Source organism: Triticum aestivum, chromosome 2A (assembly GCF_018294505.1).
Source record: "Triticum aestivum cultivar Chinese Spring chromosome 2A, IWGSC CS RefSeq v2.1, whole genome shotgun sequence".
Classification (NCBI taxonomy): domain Eukaryota; kingdom Viridiplantae; phylum Streptophyta; class Magnoliopsida; order Poales; family Poaceae; genus Triticum; species Triticum aestivum.
Window position 1 is genome coordinate 622,999,816 of NC_057797.1, and position 19,398 is coordinate 623,019,213.

A 19,398-nucleotide genomic window follows, 5' to 3' on the forward strand; every position below is an offset into this window, starting at 1 on the left:
GGAGACAGCAGAGTCCACTTCCATCACATCAGAACAACCAGGCAGGCTCAACTGAGAGGAAACAGATAACATATGGGAGTAGTTGCTCACAGTCGTTTCAGAGATCATAGGAATGTCCAAAGTGTGCAGCTGATTGTTTAGGTTTCTCATCCTAGTTTCAGAGATCACAGACCAAGAACCAGTCGAACAGAACACAGTGGAAGGGCCTGGTGTATTATTGAAGAATGGTGTCTCAATGAGTAAAGATAAAAAAACAAATGAGAATTTTTAGCTGGCAAAACGATCTCGGGCTCGGGCTCGTGCCGTGGTAGCGAGTAGTTAGCATGCGGTCTCGGGCTCGTGCAGCCGTGGGTTCTGTTGTAACGTTGTAAAAACCCGCCATCTTGGCATCTTCTATCTATGATCGCGATACGTCTGCTTGACGTATCCTTGAAGAAAAAAGGGTCTTATATTGTGGGATGGAGAGAGTAAGAAACATAGTTTGCATCAAAGAATCTCTTAATGGGAAAGCAAATCAAACTAATTAGAAATTGACATGATTCGCATTGATAAAAAGGAAGCAAATAATTTTTTGGGGTAGAAAAAGAATTATATCACACAAAAAAAGAGTTGAAAAAATAAAAAAGAAAATGAAAGAAATTTGGGTTCAGTACCGCTGTTTATCTAAGCATATAGTTGTTGCTGCTTCTTAGTGCTGTATAGTCCCTTATCCACTTGTTAAACATTGTAGGCTGTGATGCCACTTTCCAGTTCTCAATCATATCATCTATATATTTTTCTTTGCATATTGTCAACTCCATTACAGTCTATATTATAAATATTAAGTCTACACCTGAACTTACTGAACAAGCAGGAATATATGGACATTATATGTTGCTAACCCAGGCAATTCTTGGGCATTGTCCGCTGTGATGCCATTTTCCAGCTCTCAATCATATCATCTATATTTTTGAGTTGATGAGGTGTAACATGGACATAGTGCCTACTGTCTGGGGTATTAAACTTGAGAGCGAAGAAACATCTGAATCCAAATCCAATGACGCGAGCTTGAAATATTCAACCTCATAGAAAAAATAGTCGTGGGTTTTAGGCAAAGGTAATTCTTGGGCGGGAGCTTCTGGAGGCACTGCCTGGCGCTGGAGGGAAGTTGAAGATACCTCGGCGTGGTCGGCCAGCGCCGCCAACTCCCTCGCCCCTTCACGCCGCACGCGCATAGCCAGCCGACCAGCCGTAGTCGCCCATAGCCAGCGCTTCCCTTGTTAGCCATAATCTTGACTATTAGCGCATGCGTTAGTTGTCACTCATTTTCGTCCGTGGATAGGTGTACGTCTAGATTTTATCTTAAATCAAAGTTTTAAAACTTTGACCAATTTTATAGGGAAAAGTGACAGTTGACACTAAATTAGTATTACTAGATTAGTTTTGAAATGTAGTTTCATAGTGTACTCCCTCCTTCCATCTATATAGGGCCTAATACATTTTTCGAGACTAACTTTGACCAAATAAAGCAATAATATATGACATGCAACTTACACAAAGCATATCACCAAATTCATACGTGAAAGGAGCTTCCAATGATATAATTTTTACATTATGCATCTCATGTACTATTAATCTTGTCAAAAGTCAAATGAGGTCTAGAAAAACACATTAGGCCCTATATAGATGGAAGGAGGGAGTACCAATTTGATGTCATATGTGCTACTACTCTTTTATATTGAAAATCTTAAAACTTTCTTCTGCTTCAACGCCGTGATACACTCAGAATGTTTACGACACCTATCCATTAATTGCTCTAACTTCTCGTGGTTCACCCCTAGCTATGCCCGCTTCTATGAAATTCCAAATTATGTTTGCAAATTGGGATAAAAACTAGATGTATATTTATTCGCGGACGGAGGGAGTAGCTGATTAGCCGGCCGTGAGTTAGTGGCCGGTTGGGGTGGCCGGGTCATACGTGCATGTACAGCTAGCTTTTTTTTTGAGGGGAGGCCATCATGGCTAGCTTTATTGAATTAAACAGGGATTATATCGTCCATCAGTTTTGAGACTAACAAGCCAGGAGGCTCGTTCGTCCAACTACTAGTAATCTTATTACAATAAGAATAGTTAGCTAGCACATGCGCCGCTTCGTTACATTCACGATAACAATGTTTAAAGACGACTTTCCCAATAGAAAAGGAAATATCCACACATTCTGCGAGTATTGCCGAATTTGCATCCCACCATGTTGTGTGTCCCACACACGCATCAACGACAATCGTAGAGTCCGATTCCGCTTCCACCCGCGGCATACCTAAGGAATTGGCAAGCGCCAGTCCATCTCGCATTGCCATTGCCTCCACATTAACCACATCTGCTGCATATGAAATGAATTTGCATTGTGCAGCTAGAAAATTTCCTTTAGCATCCCGAATCACCGCCGCTGTTGCCCCTTCTCCAACATCAGGATGGAATGAGGCATCAACGTTGAGCTTGACATACTTTGGGTCTGGTTTTTTTCCATCGTTGTACTACGACCGCACTCTTACAATTAGCAACATGATAATTATTAGCAATTGCCAGAACAGACATTGACCACCTCATGGGAGTAGGAGGAGTCCCATCATGTGTGTGTTGTCTTCGGATCCACCAAAGATACCAACCACCCACTGCTATGATTTGTTTAACATCCAGATTCGGTTTAATGAGAGCTGGACTATCTAGTGCAAGAAGGATATGTTCCAAAATGACCGATCCAGACCGGTCTACTCTCCTTGCCTCGTCCACTCTGTCCAGAACACCCAGCCGACTCCATAAATCCCTTGCATGAGTGCACTCAAACAGCAGATGACGCACATCCTCTGCACCCCGATGACAAATTGGGCATGCTCCCATCGAACCCACGTGCCGGTTACAGAGTATGGATTTTAGGGGCATAATTCCATGTAACGCGCGCCAGCAGAAAATTTGTATTTTCCGTGGGATGTTCAGCTTCCACAATGCACTCCACACCGCCGGAGAAGTTGACCCACTCGGCCTCTCCATCACATTTGCATTTCCCTGAAAAGTTTGAGTCCATTGCACCCGGTATGCTGATCTGACTGAGAATATACCCTTCCGGTCAGGATGCCAAGCGATAAAATCATCAAAAGCGTCATAGCTCAATGGAATCTGAAGTATTCTCCTTGTATCAACAGGGTTAAAGATGGATCTAATCAAATCTTCACCCCATGTGTTTGTATTAGGATCGATGAGTTCATCAACTGTAGATAGGATTGTGTGTCCCCTTGCTGTAATGACCTTCCTATCCGGACTTGCTGGAATCCAGGGATCTCTCCATATATGAACATTTTCTCCTGTACCAATCCTCCATATGTACCCCAACTTGAAGGTTTCTAGTCCCTTCATAATACTTTGCCATGTAAAGGAAGCACCGTTTTAAAGGGTTGCCTGTAAAAGGCTGCTATTAGGGAAGTACTTCGCTTTTAGAATTCTAGCGCATAATGAGTCGGGGTTTGTAATAATCCTCCAGCACTGCTTTGATAACAATGCTAAGTTGAAGGAATATAAATCTCTGAAGCCCATTCCTCCCTCGGCTTTAGGATAGCACAGTTTCCACCAAGAGTACCAATGCATCCTCTTATGTTCCTCATCATCACCCAACCAGAACTGGGAAATTAAGTCAGTTATTTCCTTGCAAATTCCTTTAGGGATACTGAACACAGACATGGCAAACACATGGATCGCTTGTGCCACTAATTTTAGTAAAATCTCCTTACCACCAGTAGACAGTTGTTTCTCCATCCATCCCATTAATCTTTCTTTAATCCTCTCAATAAAGTGTCTGAAACAGTCACTTCTATCAGCCCCTACCAATGCTGGAAGGCCCAGATATTTATCAGACAATGCTTCAGTGTCAATATGTAGCTATTCACACACTTCAGTTCTGGATACAACAGGAGTATTTGGACTGAAGAATACACTAGATCTGGACAGACTCACCAATTGCCCTGAACTCTGACAGTAGGTCTCCAGAACATGCTATAAGGAAGCTGTATTTAAAACATCTGCTTTCATAAGAATTAGAGAATCATCAGCAAATAAAAGGTGTGATACTGATGGTGCATTTTTGCACACTCTAACTCCCTCTATGCCACCAGCTTCTTCTTCATACTGCAATAAACTAGAAAGCCCTTCCGCACAGAGAAGGAATATATAGGGAGAAAGTGGATCCCCTTGTCTAATGCCCCTGGTAGGGGTAAACGTGTCTATCTCTTGAGAGTTAAACCTCACCTTGTATCTGACAGAACTGGCACAAGCCATCATTATTTCAATCCATTGCTCATGGAATCCCAATGTTAACATCATATCATGTAAGAAGGACCATTCCACCCTATCATAAGCTTTGTGCATGTCAAGTTTAACAGCACACAGTCCTGTCTGACCAGCCCTCTTGTTCTTAATCTTATGCACACATTCATAAGCAATTAATATATTATCAGTGATCATCCTCCCGGGAACGAAGGCACTTTGTGTAGGGGAAATTATCTCAGGCAAAATAACCTTCAGTTGTAAAGCCAGCATTTTGGAAATAATTTTGTAAAGCACATTACAGAGACTGATGGGTCGAAATTGAGTTACCAGCTCAGGTGCATCAGTTTTTGGAATCATCACAATGGTAGTATCATTCCATTCTGCCGGAATCTTCCTAGAATTGATAGCCAAAAGAACCTCCTGAGTAATTTCATCACCAATTATATGCCAATATTTTTAAAAAAAGATTGCATGTAAACCATCCGGACCCGGGGCCTTCAGGTCCCCAATACTGAAAACTGCCTTCCTCACATCCTCAACAATGTACGGAGCCATTAAGAAGTCATTCATATGTTGAGATACCTTCCGCTGCACCTTCCGAAGAATACTAGGATCCGTATGCTACACCTCTGATGTAAACAGGTGAGAAAAATAATCTAGGACATGAGAGTTCAGTTCTGGCATACCTTCCAACCAATTTCCATCCGCATCTTTAGTTTCTTTACAAAGTTTTTCTTTCTTCTAGCAGAAGCAAAAGCTTGAAAGAAGCCTGTATTGCGGTCGCCCCCTTTCAACCAATTAGCTCTGGACCTTTGCATAACTTGTATTTCTTCCAATTCAAGCAAATATTCAATCAGTTCTGCCAACTCTTTCCTCTTTATTTTATTGTCATCAGACATTGGTCTAGCCATGACTTCTTCGAGATCCCGTTGGGCTTTCCGGAGTCTCTTTCTAGGTTTTTTGAGAACCCGCTGATCCCAATCATGAAACTGTGCATGCATCAGGTTAAGTTTCTCATAAATATTCGTAGCATTCGGGTCAGCTTCTACCTTCGCCCATGCTTCTGTTACAGCGGCATCGAACGTACTCTCTCGTAGCCATCTTGCTTCGAATGTCCTAGTCTAACCATTAGTCGCACCCTTCGCATGGAAATAGTAATCTGTATCAACAAGAAGAGGCCGGTGGTCTGAGTGATTGAATTCCGTATTTACCAGTGCAGTATGGGGGAAGATCGATGCCCAAGCATCATTTACCAGCCCTCTATCCAGTCGCGCACGAATTCTGCCTCGACGCCATGTGAATGGGTCTCCAATGTAACCCAAGTCTCGCAACTCACAGTTCCTTATTGCTTCCTGAAAAGCGTTCATATACTGGACTGGGCGAGGGTTCCCGCCATCCTTCTCTTGTAACGTACTAATCTCATTTAGGTCACCAATCAATAGCCACGGGAGATCATGGGCACTATGAAGCTGGCGCATACAATCCCATGTCTTATATTTATCTTCCCACCGGAATTCACCATACATCCCGGTTAATCTCCAAGTTTGATTGGTCCCATCATTGACTTGAACATCTATATACATAGGATCAAGATCTAGCCTCTGTATATGAATCTCCTTCCAAAACATCAACAATCCATCTTTTCTTCCATCACTAGGGCAGACAAGCTTTTGATCCATCTTCAATCTTTTCCTCAAACACTCTGCCGGATAGCTGTCTAAATGAGTTTCTGATAAGAACATCACATCAGGAGCCCAGCTGCGCTGGACATCCACCAACGCACGTACTGCTGGGGCGTCTCCAAGGCCATTGCAGTTCCACGCCAATATCCTCATTTTTCTTTTCTCAACAAACAACCTCCACAAACTAGAACAGTCCAACACGGAATCACTCCATGATGGATTGTAGAGAAGTCATCCAACTTAAGAGTCAGATCTTACCAGCCATGTTCCTCCGAACTAGCGATGGAACAGATAAAAACGAATCTGCTGCAGCCCTGGAACCACGTAGGTAGAAGCTCACAGCAGTTAGAGAAAACCAGCCACGACACCTCACAGGCGTCGTCTGGTACAATGATCGCCGGCCAACGCGCCGCCGCCCCGACAGTGGCCAGCGGCGGCCTGGCAAAACCCTAGTCGCCCTGGTAATCGCCTGTTCCAGAGAAAAAAACCGGTTTACATGATTGCTGCGTCCAATGCTGTGCATGTACAGCTAGCTAGTAGTGCATGTTGTGGGTTGGTTAGTATACGTGGTGGTAGTGGCACAAAACCATGGATGGTTTGTTTGCCTGGCTATATGCGTGCGTGGCCGAGTGTGTACTGACGGAGGAGATCCGCGGTGTGTTGCCGAGCCAGAGTTCGAGCTCCAGGAAAAAAACGCCCTTCGTGCCGCAATGACGTTCGCCGTCTAAAAAAATCATTGTGCTCCCTCCTTCATCTTCGTTTGTGCGAGTGAGAGAGAGAGCTGTGTTAAATGATAGGCTTGATAGTTAGTTTGTATAGTTAGACGTGACACATAGGTCACAATATTGTGTGCGTGTGTATCTTGTAATCAAGGCAGGTTGTTAGGAAGATATTGATCCTATCTCTTGTATAGCTTGGAGGATGGGTCAAGACTCCAACAACCTGCCGCCGCATGTACTCTTTGTGCTATATAAACACGCAGGCGTCCCTGCAACGACGCATACACTTACCGCAAACTAGTTCCTTTTACATGGTATCAGAGCCTCTCTTGAGCTCATCCATGGCAACATCTTCAAGTACCTTCCCATCCTCTCCATTCGCACACGTCGTCTCGGAGAAACTCACCAAGGGCAACCAGGCGCTATGGCGGGCGACGGTGTTGTCCGCCATCTGCGGTGCTCAGATGCAGAAGTACCTCAACGTCGATCATCCGGTGCCGCCCATGGAGCTGGAGATCACGGACTCCGACAGGAAAACCAAGAAGAAGACCCCCAACCCGGAGTTCCAAACATGGTATGCACAAGATCATCAAGTTTTCTCATATCTTCTGACAACGCTGCCCCGTGAGATGGCAATTTAGGTCGCCACCTGCCACACCTCGGGCGAGCTGTGGAACATGGTCCAGGGGATGCTCTCCTCATAGACCCGTGCCGCGACCGTGAACGTGCAGATCGCCCTCGCCAATCTTCAAAAGGGAAACAACTCCATCACGGACTACGTCGGCAAGATCCGAACCCTCTGTGACGAACTTGTCACAGCAGGAAAAAGGGTGGACGAGGAGGACGTCGTCTCCCACATCCTAGCCGGGCTTGAAGAAGACTTCGACCCGGTGGTTTCAGCCATGTGCTCCCTGTAGGAAACGTAGTAATTTCAAAAAAATTCCTACGCACACGCAAGATCATGTGATGCATAGCAACGAGGGGGGGAGTGTGATCTACATACCTAGTAGATCAACAACGGAAGCGTTTGGTTGATGTAGTCGTACGTCTTCACGATCCGACCGATCAAGCACCGAAACTACGGCACCTCCGAGTTCTAGCACACGTTCAGCTCGATGACGATCCCCGGACTCCGATCCAGCAAAGTGTCGGGGAAGAGTTCCGTCAGCACGACGACGTGGTGACGATCTTGATGTACTACTGCAGCAGGGCTTCACCTAAACTCTGCTACAATATTATCGAGGATTATGGTGGAAGGGGGCACCGCACACGGCTAAGGATATGATCATGTGGATCAACTTGTGTCTTTGGGGTGCCCCTTGCCTCAGTATATAAAGGATGGAGGAGGAGGAGGCCGACCAAGGTTGGTGCGGCCAGGATGTGGAGTCCTACTAGGACTCCAAGTCCTAGTAGGAGTCCACCAAGAGGGGAGGAAGGGAGAAGGAAGTGGAGGAGAAGGAGAGGTGGCCGGCCCCCCTTTCCCTATTCCAATTCGGACCAGAGGGGAGGGGGGGCGCAGCAGCCCCTTGGCCCTTTCTCCTCTTCCCACTAAAGCCCATCAAGGCCCATTGCTTCTCCCATAACTACCCGTTACTCTGAAAAATACCCGAATCACTCGGAACCTTTCCGATGTCCGAATATAGTCGTCCAATATATCAATCTTTACGTCTCGACCATTTTGAGACTCCTCGTCATGTCCCCGATCTCATCCGGGACTCCGAACTCCTTCGGTACATCAAAACTCATAAACTCATAATATAACTGTCATCGAAACCTTAAGCGTGCGGACCCTACGGGTTCGAGAACAATGTAGACATGACCGAGACACGTCTCCGGTCAATAACCAATAGCAAGACTTGGTGCCCATATTGGCTCCTACATATTCTACGAAGATCTTTATCGGTCAGACCGCATAACAACATACGTTGTTCCCTTTGTCATCGGTATGTTACTTGCCCGAGATTCGATTATCGGTATTCCAATACCTAGTTCAATCTCGTTACCGGCAAGTCTCTTTACTCGTTCTGTAATACATCATCCCGCAACTAACTCATTAGTTGCAATGCTTGCAAGGCTTAAGTGATGTGCATTACCGAGAGGGCCCAGAGATACCTCTCCGACAATCGGAGTGACAAATCCTAATCTCGAAATACGCCAACACAACATGTACCTTTGGAGACACCTGTAGAGCTTATTTATAATCACCCAGTTACGTTGTGACGTTTGGTAGCACACAAAGTGTTCCTCCGGCAAACGGGAGTTGCATAATCTCATAGTCATAGGAACATGTATAAGTCATGAAGAAAGCAATAGCAACATACTAAACGATCGGGTGCTAAGCTAATGGAATGGGTCATGTCAATCAGATCATTCACTTAATGATGTGATCCCGTTAATCAAATAACAACTCATTGTTCATGGTTAGGAAACATAACCATCTTTGATTAACGAGCTAGTCAAGTAGAGGCATACTAGTGACACTCTGTTTGTCTATGTATTCACACATGTATTATGTTTCCGGTTAATACAATTCTAGCATGAATAATAAACATTTATCATGATATAAGGAAATAAATAATAACTTTATTATTGCCTCTAGGGCATATTTCCTTCAGTCTCCCACTTGCACTAGAGTCAATAATCTAGATCACATCACCATGTGATTAACATCAATAGTTCACATCATCATGTGATTAACACCCATAGTTCACATCGCCATGTGACCAACACCCAAAGGGTTTACTAGATTCAGTAATCTAGTTCACATCGCTATGTGATTAACACCCAAGGAGTACTAAGGTGTGATCATGTTTTGCTTGTGAGAGAATCTTAGTCAACGGGTCTGCCACATTCAGATCCGCATGTATTTTGCAAATTTCTATGTCAACAATGCTCTGCATGGAGCTACTCTAGCTAATTGCTCCCACTTTCAATATGTATCTAGACCGAGACTTAGAGTCATCTAGATTAGTGTCAAAACTTGCATCGGCGTAACCCTTTACGACGAACCTTTTTTTTCACTTCCATAATCGAGAAACATATCCTTATTCCACTAAGGATAATTTTGACCGCTGTCCAGTGATCTACTCCTAGATCACTATCGTACTCCCTTGCCAAACTCAGTGGTAGGGCATACAATAGATCTGGTATACAGCATGGCATACTTTATAGAACCTATGACTGAGGCATAGGGAATGACTTTCATTCTCTTTCTATCTTCTGCCGTGGTCGGGCTTTGAGTCTTACTCAACTTCACACCTTGTAACACAGGCAAGAAACCTTTTCTTTGACTGTTCCATTTTGAACTACTTCAAAATCTTGTCAAGGTATGTACTCATTGAAAAAACTTATCAAGTGTCTTGATCTATCTCTATAGATCTTGATACTCAATATGTAAGCAGCTTCACCGAGGTCTTTCTTTGAAAAACTCCTTTCAAACACTCCTTTATGCTTTGCAGAATAATTCTACATTATTTCTGATCAACAATATGTCATTCACATATACTTATCAGAAATGTTGTAGTGCTCCCACTCACTTTCTTGTAAATACAGGCTTCACCGCAAGTCTGTATAAAACTATATGCTTTGATCAACTTATCAAAGCGTATATTCCAACTCCGAGATTCTTGCACCAGTCCATAGATGGATCGCTGGAGCTTGCATATTTAGTTAACACCTTTAGGATCGACAAAACCTTCTAGTTGCATCGTATACAACTCTTCTTTAGTAAATCCATTAAGGAATGCAGTTTTGTTTATCCATTTGCCAGATTTCATAAAATGCGGCAATTGCTAACATGATTCGGACAGACTTAAGCATAAATACGAGTGAGAAAATCTCATCGTAGTCAACACCTTGAACTTGTCGAAAACCTTTTGCGACAATTCTAGCTTTGTAGATAGTAACACTACTATCAGCGTCCGTCTTCCTCTTGAAGATCCATTTATTTTCTATGGCTTGCCGATCATCGGGCAAGTCAACCAAAGTCCATACTTTGTTCTCGTACATGGATCATATCTCAGATTTCATGGCTTCAAGCCACTTTGCGAAATCTGGGCTCACCATCGCTTCGTCATAGTTCGTAGGTTCATAATGATCTAGTAGCATGACTTCCAGAACAGGATTACCGTACCACTCTGGCGCGGATCTTACTCTGGTTGATCTACGAGGTTCAGTAGTATCTTGTTCTGAAGTTTCATGATCATCATCATTAGCTTCCTCACTAACTGGTGTAGGTGTCACAGAAACAGTTTTCTGTGATGTACTACTTTCCAATAAGGGAGCAGGTATAGTTACCTCGTCAAGTTCTACTTCCCTCCCACTCACTTCTTTCGAGAGAAACTCCTTCTCCAGAAAGTTTCCGAATTTAGCAACAAAAGTCTTGCCTTTGGATCTGTGATAGAAGGTGTATCCAATAGTTTCCTTTGGATATCCTATGAAGACACACTTCTCCGATTTGAGTTTGAGCTTATCAGGATGAAACTTTTTTATATAAGCATCGCAACCCCAAACTTTAAGAAACGACAGCTTAGGTTTCTTGCCAAACCATAGTTCACATGGTGTCGTCTCAACGGATTTAGATGGTGCCCTATTTAACGTGAATGTAGCTGTCTCTAATGCATAACCCCAAAACGATAGTGGTAGATCGATAAGAGACATCATAGGTTGCACTATATCCAATAAAGTACGGTTATGACGTTCGGACACACCATTATGCTGTGGTGTTCCATGTGGCATGAGTTTGTGAAACTATTCCACATTGTTTTAATTGAAGACCAAACTCGTAACTCAAATATTTGTCTCCGCGATCAGATCGTAGAAACTTTATTTTCTTGTCACGATGATTTTCCACTTCACTCTGAAATTCTTTGAACTTTTCAAATGTTTCAGACTTATGTTTCATCAAGTAGATATACCCATATCTGCTCAAATCATCTGTGAAGTTCAGAAAATAACGATACTTGCCGTGAGCCTTAACACTCATCGGACCGCATACATCAGTATGTATTATTTCCAATAAGTCAGTTGCTCGCTCCGGAGAACGGAGTCTTAGTCATCTTGCCCATGAGGCATGGTTCGCAAGCATCAAGTGATTCCAAAATTCCATCAGCATGGAGTTTCTTCATGCGCTTTACACCAATATGACCTAAACGGCAGTGCTACAAATAAGTTGCACTATCATTATTAACTTCGCATCTTTTGGTTTCAATATTATGAATATGTGTATCACTACGATCGAGATCCAATGAACTTGTTTCATTGGGTGTATGACCATCGAAGGTTTTATTCATGTAAACAGAACAACAATTATTCTCTGACTTTAATGAATAACCGAATTGCAATAAACATGATCAAATCATATTCATGCTCAACGCAAAAACCAAATAACACTTATTTAGGTTCAACACTAATCCCGAAAGTATAGGGGAGTGTGCGATGATGATCATATCAATCTTGGAACCACTTCCAACACACATCGTCACTTCTCCCTTAACTAGTCTCTGTTTATTCTGCAACTCCCGTTTCGAGTTACTAATCTTAGCAACTGAACTAGTATCAAATACTGAGGGGTTGCTATAAACACTAGTAAAGTACACATCAATAACATGTATATCAAATATACTCATGTTCACTTTGCCATCCTTCTTATCTGCCAATCACTTGGGGTAGTTCCGCTTCCAGTGACCAGTCCCTTTGTAGTAGAAACACTTAGTCTTAGGCTTAGGACCAGACTTGGGCTTCTTCACTTGAGCAGCAACTTGCTTGCTGTTCTTCTTGAAGTTCCCCTTCTTCCCTCTGCCCTTTTCTTGAAACTAGTGGTCTTGTCTACCATCAACACTTGATGTTTTTCTTGATTTCTACCTTCGTCAATTTCCGCATTACGAAGAGCTTGGGAATCGTTTCGTTATCCCTTGCATATCATAGTTCATCACGAAGTTCTACTAACTTGGTGATGGTGACTAGAGAATTCTGTCAATCACTATCTTATCTGGAAGATTAACTCCCACTTGATTCAAGCGATTGTAGTACCCAGACAATCTGAGCACATGCTCACTAGTTGAGCGATTCTCCTCCATCTTTTAGCTATAGAACTTGTTGGAGACTTCATATCTCTCAACTCGGGTATTTGCTTGAAATATTAACTTCAATTCCTGGAACATCTCATATGGTCCATGACGTTCAAAACGTCTTTGAAGTCCCGATTCTAAGCCGTTAAGCATGGTGCACTAAACTATCAAGTAGTCATCATATTGAGCTAGCCAAACGTTCATAACGTCTGCATCTGCTCCTGCAATAGGTCTGTCACCTAGCGGTGCATCAAGGACATAATTCTTCTGTGCAGCAATGAGGATAAACCTCAGATCACGGATCCAATCCGCATCATTGCTACTAACATCTTTCAACACAATTTTTCTCTAGGAACATATCAAAATAAACATATGAAAGCAACAACGCAAGCTATTGATCTACAACATAATTTGCAAAATACTACCAGGACTAAGTTCATGATAAATTTAAGTTCAATTAATCATATTACTTAAGAACTCCCACTTAGATAGACATCCCTCTAATCTTCTAAGTGATTACGTGATCCATATCAACTAAACCATAACCGATCATCACGTGAGATGGAGTAGTTTTCAATGGTGAACATCACTATGTTGATCATATCTACTATATGATTCACGCTCGACCTTTCGGTCTCCGTGTTCCGAGGCCATATCTGCATATGCTAGGCTCGTCAAGTTTAACCTGAGTATTCCGCGTGTGCAAAACTGGCTTGCACCCGTTGTAGATGGACGTAGAGCTTATCACACCCGATCATCACGTGGTGTCTGGGCACGACGAACTTTGGCAATGGTGCATACTCAGGGAGAACACTTCTTGATAATTAGTGAGAGATCATCTTAAAATGCTACCGTCAAACTAAGCAAAATAAGATGTATAAAAGATAAACATCATATGCAATCAAAATATGTGACATGATATGGCCATCATCATCTTGCGCCTTTGATCTCCATCTCCAAAGTACTGTCATGATCTCTATCGTCACCGGCATGACACCATGATCTCCATCATCTTGATCTATATCAATGTGTCGTCACACGGTCGTCTCGCCAACTATTGCTCTTGCAACTATTGCTATCGCATAGCGATAAAGTAAAGCAATTATTTGGCGCTTGCATCTTATGCAATATAGAGACAACCATAAGGCTTTTGCCAGTTGCCGATAACTTTAACAAAACATGATCATCTCATACAACAACTTATATCTCATCACGTTTTGACCATATCACATCACAACATGCCCTGCAAAAACAAGTTAGACGTCCTCTACTTTGTTGTTGCAAGTTTTACGTGGCTGCTACGGGCTTAAGCAAGAACCAATCTTACCTACGCATCAAAACCACAACGATAGTTTGTCAATTTGACTCCGTTTTAACCTTCGCAAGGACCGGGCGTAGCCACACTCGGTTCAACTAAAGTTGGAGAAACTGTCACCCGCAAGCCACCTCTGTGCAAAGCACGTCGGGAGAACCGGTCTCGCGTAAGCGTACGCGTAATGTCGGTCCAGGGCCGCTTCATCCAACAATACCGCCGAACCAAAGTATGACATGCTGGTAGGCAGTATGACTTATATCGCCCACAACTCACTTGTGTTCTACTCGTGCATATAACATCAACACATAAAACCTAGGCTCGGATGCCACTGTTGGGGAACGTAGTAATTTCAAAAAATTTCCTACGCACACGCAAGATCATGTGATGCATAGCAACGAGGGGGGGAGTGTGATCTACATACCTAGTAGATCGACAACGGAAGCGTTTGGTTGATGTAGTCGTACGTCTTCACGATCCGACCGATCAAGCACCGAAACTACGGCACCTCCGAGTTCTAGCACACGTTCAGCTCGATGACGATCCCCGGACTCCGATCCAGCAAAGTGTCGGGGAAGAGTTCCGTCAGCACAACGACGTGGTGACGATCTTGATGTACTACTGCAGCAGGGCTTCACCTAAACTCCGCTACAATATTATCGAGGATTATGGTGGAAGGGGGCACCGCACACGGCTAAGGATATGATCACGTGGATCAACTTGTGTCTTTGGGGTGCCCCTTGCCTCAGTATATAAAGGATGGAGGAGGAGGAGGCCGGCCAAGGTTGGTGCGGCCAGGATGTGGAGTCCTACTAGGACTCCAAGTCCTAGTAGGAGTCCACCAAGAGGGGAGGAAGGGAGAAGGAAGTGGAGGAGAAGGAGAGGTGGCCGGCCCCCTTTTCCCTAGTCCAATTCGGACTAGAGGGGAGGGGGGGGGCGCAGCAGCCCCTTGGCCCTTTCTCCTCTTCCCACTAAAGCCCATCAAGGCCCATTGCTTCTCCCGTAACTACCCGGTACTCCGAAAAATACCCGAATCACTCGGAACCTTTCCGATGTCCGAATATAGTCGTCCAATATATCAATCTTTACGTCTCGACCATTTCGAGACTCCTCGTCATGTCCCCGATCTCATCCGGGACTCCGAACTCCTTCGGTACATCAAAACTCATAAACTCATAATATAACTGTCATCGAAACCTTAAGCGTGCGGACCCTACGGGTTCGAGAACAATGTAGACATGACCGAGACACGTCTCCGGTCAATAACCAATAGCGGGACCTGGATGCCCATATTGGCTCCTACATATTCTACGAAGATCTTTATCGGTCAGACCGCATAACAACATACGTTGTTCCCTTTGTCATCGGTATGTTACTTGCCCGAGATTCGATCGTCGGTATTCCAATACCTAGTTCAATCTCGTTACCGGCAAGTCTCTTTACTCGTTCTGTAATACATCATCCCGCAACTAACTCATTAGTTGCAATGCTTGCAAGGCTTAAGTGATGTGCATTACCGAGAGGGCCCAGAGATACCTCTCCGACAATCGGAGTGACAAATCCTAATCTCGAAATACGCCAACCCAACATGTACCTTTGGAGACACCTGTAGAGCTCCTTTATAATCACCCAGTTACGTTGTGACGTTTGGTAGCACACAAAGTGTTCCTCCGGCAAACGGGAGTTGCATAATCTCATAGTCATAGGAACATGTATAAGTCATGAAGAAAGCAATAGCAACATACTAAACGATCGGGTGCTAAGCTAATGGAATGGGTCATGTCAATCAGATCATTCACTTAATGATGTGATCCCGTTAATCAAATAACAACTCATTGTTCATGGTTAGGAAACATAACCATCTTTGATTAACGAGCTAGTCAAGTAGAGGCATACTAGTGACACTCTGTTTGTCTATGTATTCACACATGTATTATGTTTCTGGTTAATACAATTCTAGCATGAATAATAAACATTTATCATGATATAAGGAAATAAATAATAACTTTATTATTGCCTCTAGGGCATATTTCCTTCACTCCCGTGTGGAGCCAGTCACCGTGCCAGAGCTGTACTCACAGCTCGTTAGCTTTGAGACACGGATGAATCTTCGCCACGGAGGATCCCAGTCCTCGGCGAACGCGGCGACACGCGGGCGTGGTCGCGGCGGTGGTGACCGCGGCCGCGACATACAAGGTGGCGGCAACTCTGGTGGTGATCGCGGCCGTCCCTACACCAAGCAAAACGGTCGCGGTGGAGGCGGGAGGGGCAACTACAACAACTCTGCTCCTGCCCCCAAGGTGGTGTGCCAGATCTGTGGCAAGCCAGGCCACCCAGCCTGGAAGTGCTGGAAGCGCTATGATGAGTCGTACCAGGGAGAAGAAGAGAAGTCTGCCAACATGGTGACCCCACAGTACGGGGTAGACTCCAACTGGTACCTGGATAGTGGCGCAACCGACCACATCACCGACAACCTGGAGAAGCTGACGGTGCGGGACAGGTACACCGGTGGCGAACAGATCCATACCGCAAGCGGTTCAGGTATGGCTATTCACCACATTGGTTATTCAGCTATTCACACTCCCGATCGAGATCTCCACTTAAACAAAATCCTTCATGTTCCAGAAGCTGATAAAAGCCTAATTTCAGCTAGTCGACTTGCCACCGACAACAATACCTTCGTTGAAATTCATCCTCGATTTTTTCTTGTCAAGGAACAGGGAACGAGGAAGGTTCTACTTCGAGACAGGGGTAGACGAGGTCTCTATCCTGTCAAACACGTGGGGGAAATGCCAAGAAGCAAGTGCTAAGTGTCATGAAACTGTCCTCAGATAGGTGGCACCGGCGTTTAGGTCATCCTTTTTCAGTTATCGTTAGAAAGATTGTTAGCAACAATAACCTCCCATGTGATAATTTTTTCAATAATGAGTTTGTATGTGATGCTTGCCAAAAAGGCAAAAGTTACCAGCTACCTTATCCAAAGTCAATAAGTGAATCAAAGTTTCCCTTAGAACTTGTTTTCTCTGATGTTTGGGGACCTGTTATTGAAACAGTAGGGAGAAAGAAATTCTATGTAAGTTTCATAGATGATTTTAGCAAGTTCACGTGGATCTATCTCATTAAGCATAAGTCTAAAGTTTTCCAAAAATTTCATGACTTTCAAAACCTTGTTGAAAGGCAATTCAATCGCAAAATCCTTGCTCTCCAAACAGACTGGGGTGGTGAGTACGAAAAACTCAACTCCTTTTTCACAAAAATTGGCATATCTCATCATGTTTCTTGCCCCTACGCTCATCAACAGAACGGCTCGGCAGAACGTAAACACCGGCATATAGTTGAGGTTGGTCTATTTCTTCTTGCCCAAGCTTGCATGCCCCTAAAGTTTTGGGATGAAGCCTTCATTGATGCTACATACTTGATCAATCGTCTACCTAGTAAGGTTATCAACTTCAAAACTCCTCTTGAAAGATTGTATCATGAAAAACCCAACTATTCAGCTCTTAGAATCTTTGGTTGCGCTTGTTGGCCTAATCTTCAGCCATATAATAAGCACAAGCTTCAATTCAGATCTAAGCAATGTGCTTTTCTCGGATATAGCAATCTTCATAAGGGTTTGTCTTGATATCTCTACAGGACGTGTGTATATTTCCAGGGATGTAGTCTTTGACGAAAATATATTTCCCTTCTCCACTCTACATCCCAATGCCGGAGCCAGATTACGTTCTGAAATTCTCTTATTGCCGCCAGAACTCTTGAATCCAACTGATGAGGGGAGTGAAAATAGTACTGATGATCATTTGTGTGATAGCCTTACTAACAATGGTGGCAGCGGTGGTAAAAAAACGCAGCCCCAAACCGTGATTTTATGCAGCAGTAACAAGTTCATATACAGCCAGGCGCAGGACATGAGGAGGATCCGCCTGCTGACGCTGATCCCGTCGGATTTGGCGTGGAAAACGATCCCGAGGAGGATCTGGTGGTGCCACAGATGCCGCCCCCTCTAGATTCCGCGGCGGCCCACTCAGCGAGCGACACGTCGTCTGGGTCCTGTCCCCGGTCGGGCGGCGCGGTGGATTCCTCTCCCTCACGTGACAGTTGTCGAGGATCGAGTGGGGGCAGGGACCCTGTCGCCCGAGGCAATGATGGCAGTCGGACAGTGGATCGCGTGCTGTCGGCTGGCGGTGGGTCGCTTTCTCCAGGCCCACAGGCGCGGGATCGGAGCCAGCCCAGGCGCGCAGCAGCCGAGGAGGATTCGTCTACGCTGGCTCGGTCTAATCCAGTACGAGGTAGCGGATCGGAATCTTCTGCGCCTGTTGACTCTATGCCACAACGTGTAACAACAAGATCACAAAAAGGTATTGTAAAGCCTTCAACATACAAGGATGGGACGGTCAGGTATGAAAGAAATTTCAAGTTTGCAAATTTTGCTTCCACTGGAGAACCACATAATTTGACCGAAGTGTTAAACAATGCAAGTTGGAAAAATGCTATGAATATTGAGTATGATGCACTCATGAAAAACCAAACGTGGCACTTAGTTCCTTGCAAGCAAGGGAGGAATGTTATAGATTGTAAATGGGTATATAAAATCAAGAAAAGACCTGATGGCACAATAGATAGATACAAGGCTAGGCTAGTAGCTAAAGGCTTTAAACAACGATATGGTATTGATTATGAGGACACCTTTAGTCCAGTTGTTAAAGCTGCTACTATCAGACTTGTTTTGTCTGTTGCTATTTCCAGGGGATGGAATCTTCGCCAATTGGATGTGCAGAATGCGTTCTTACACGGCGTTCTCGAAGAGGAAGTCTATATGAGACAACCACCTGGGTTTGAAGATGGTTCTAAACCTAATCATGTGTGCAAGCTGGACAAGGCTTTATATGGTCTCAAACAAGCCCCTAGAGCTTGGTACTCGAGGCTAAGCACTAAACTACAACAACTTGGGTTTTGAGCTTCCAAGGGAGATACTTCTCTGTTCTTCTTTAAAAAAAGGAAAGGTGATAATATACATGTTAATTTATGTTGATGACATAATTGTTGCTAGTTCATCTTCAGAAGCCACCTCAGCATTGTTAAAACAGTTGAAAAATGAGTTTGCTCTTAAGGATCTAGGAGAGCTTCATTATTTCCTAGGAATTGGAGTTAAAAAGGTGCATGATGGTATAGTACTAACTCAAGAAAAAAATGCCAGAGATGTAATCAAGCGTGTAGGTATGAAAGACTGCAAACCCTCCAACACACCCATGTCTACAACTGAAAAATTGTCATTGCATGAAGGAGTGTTGTTGAGTCCAGAGGAAGGAACAAAGTATAGAAGT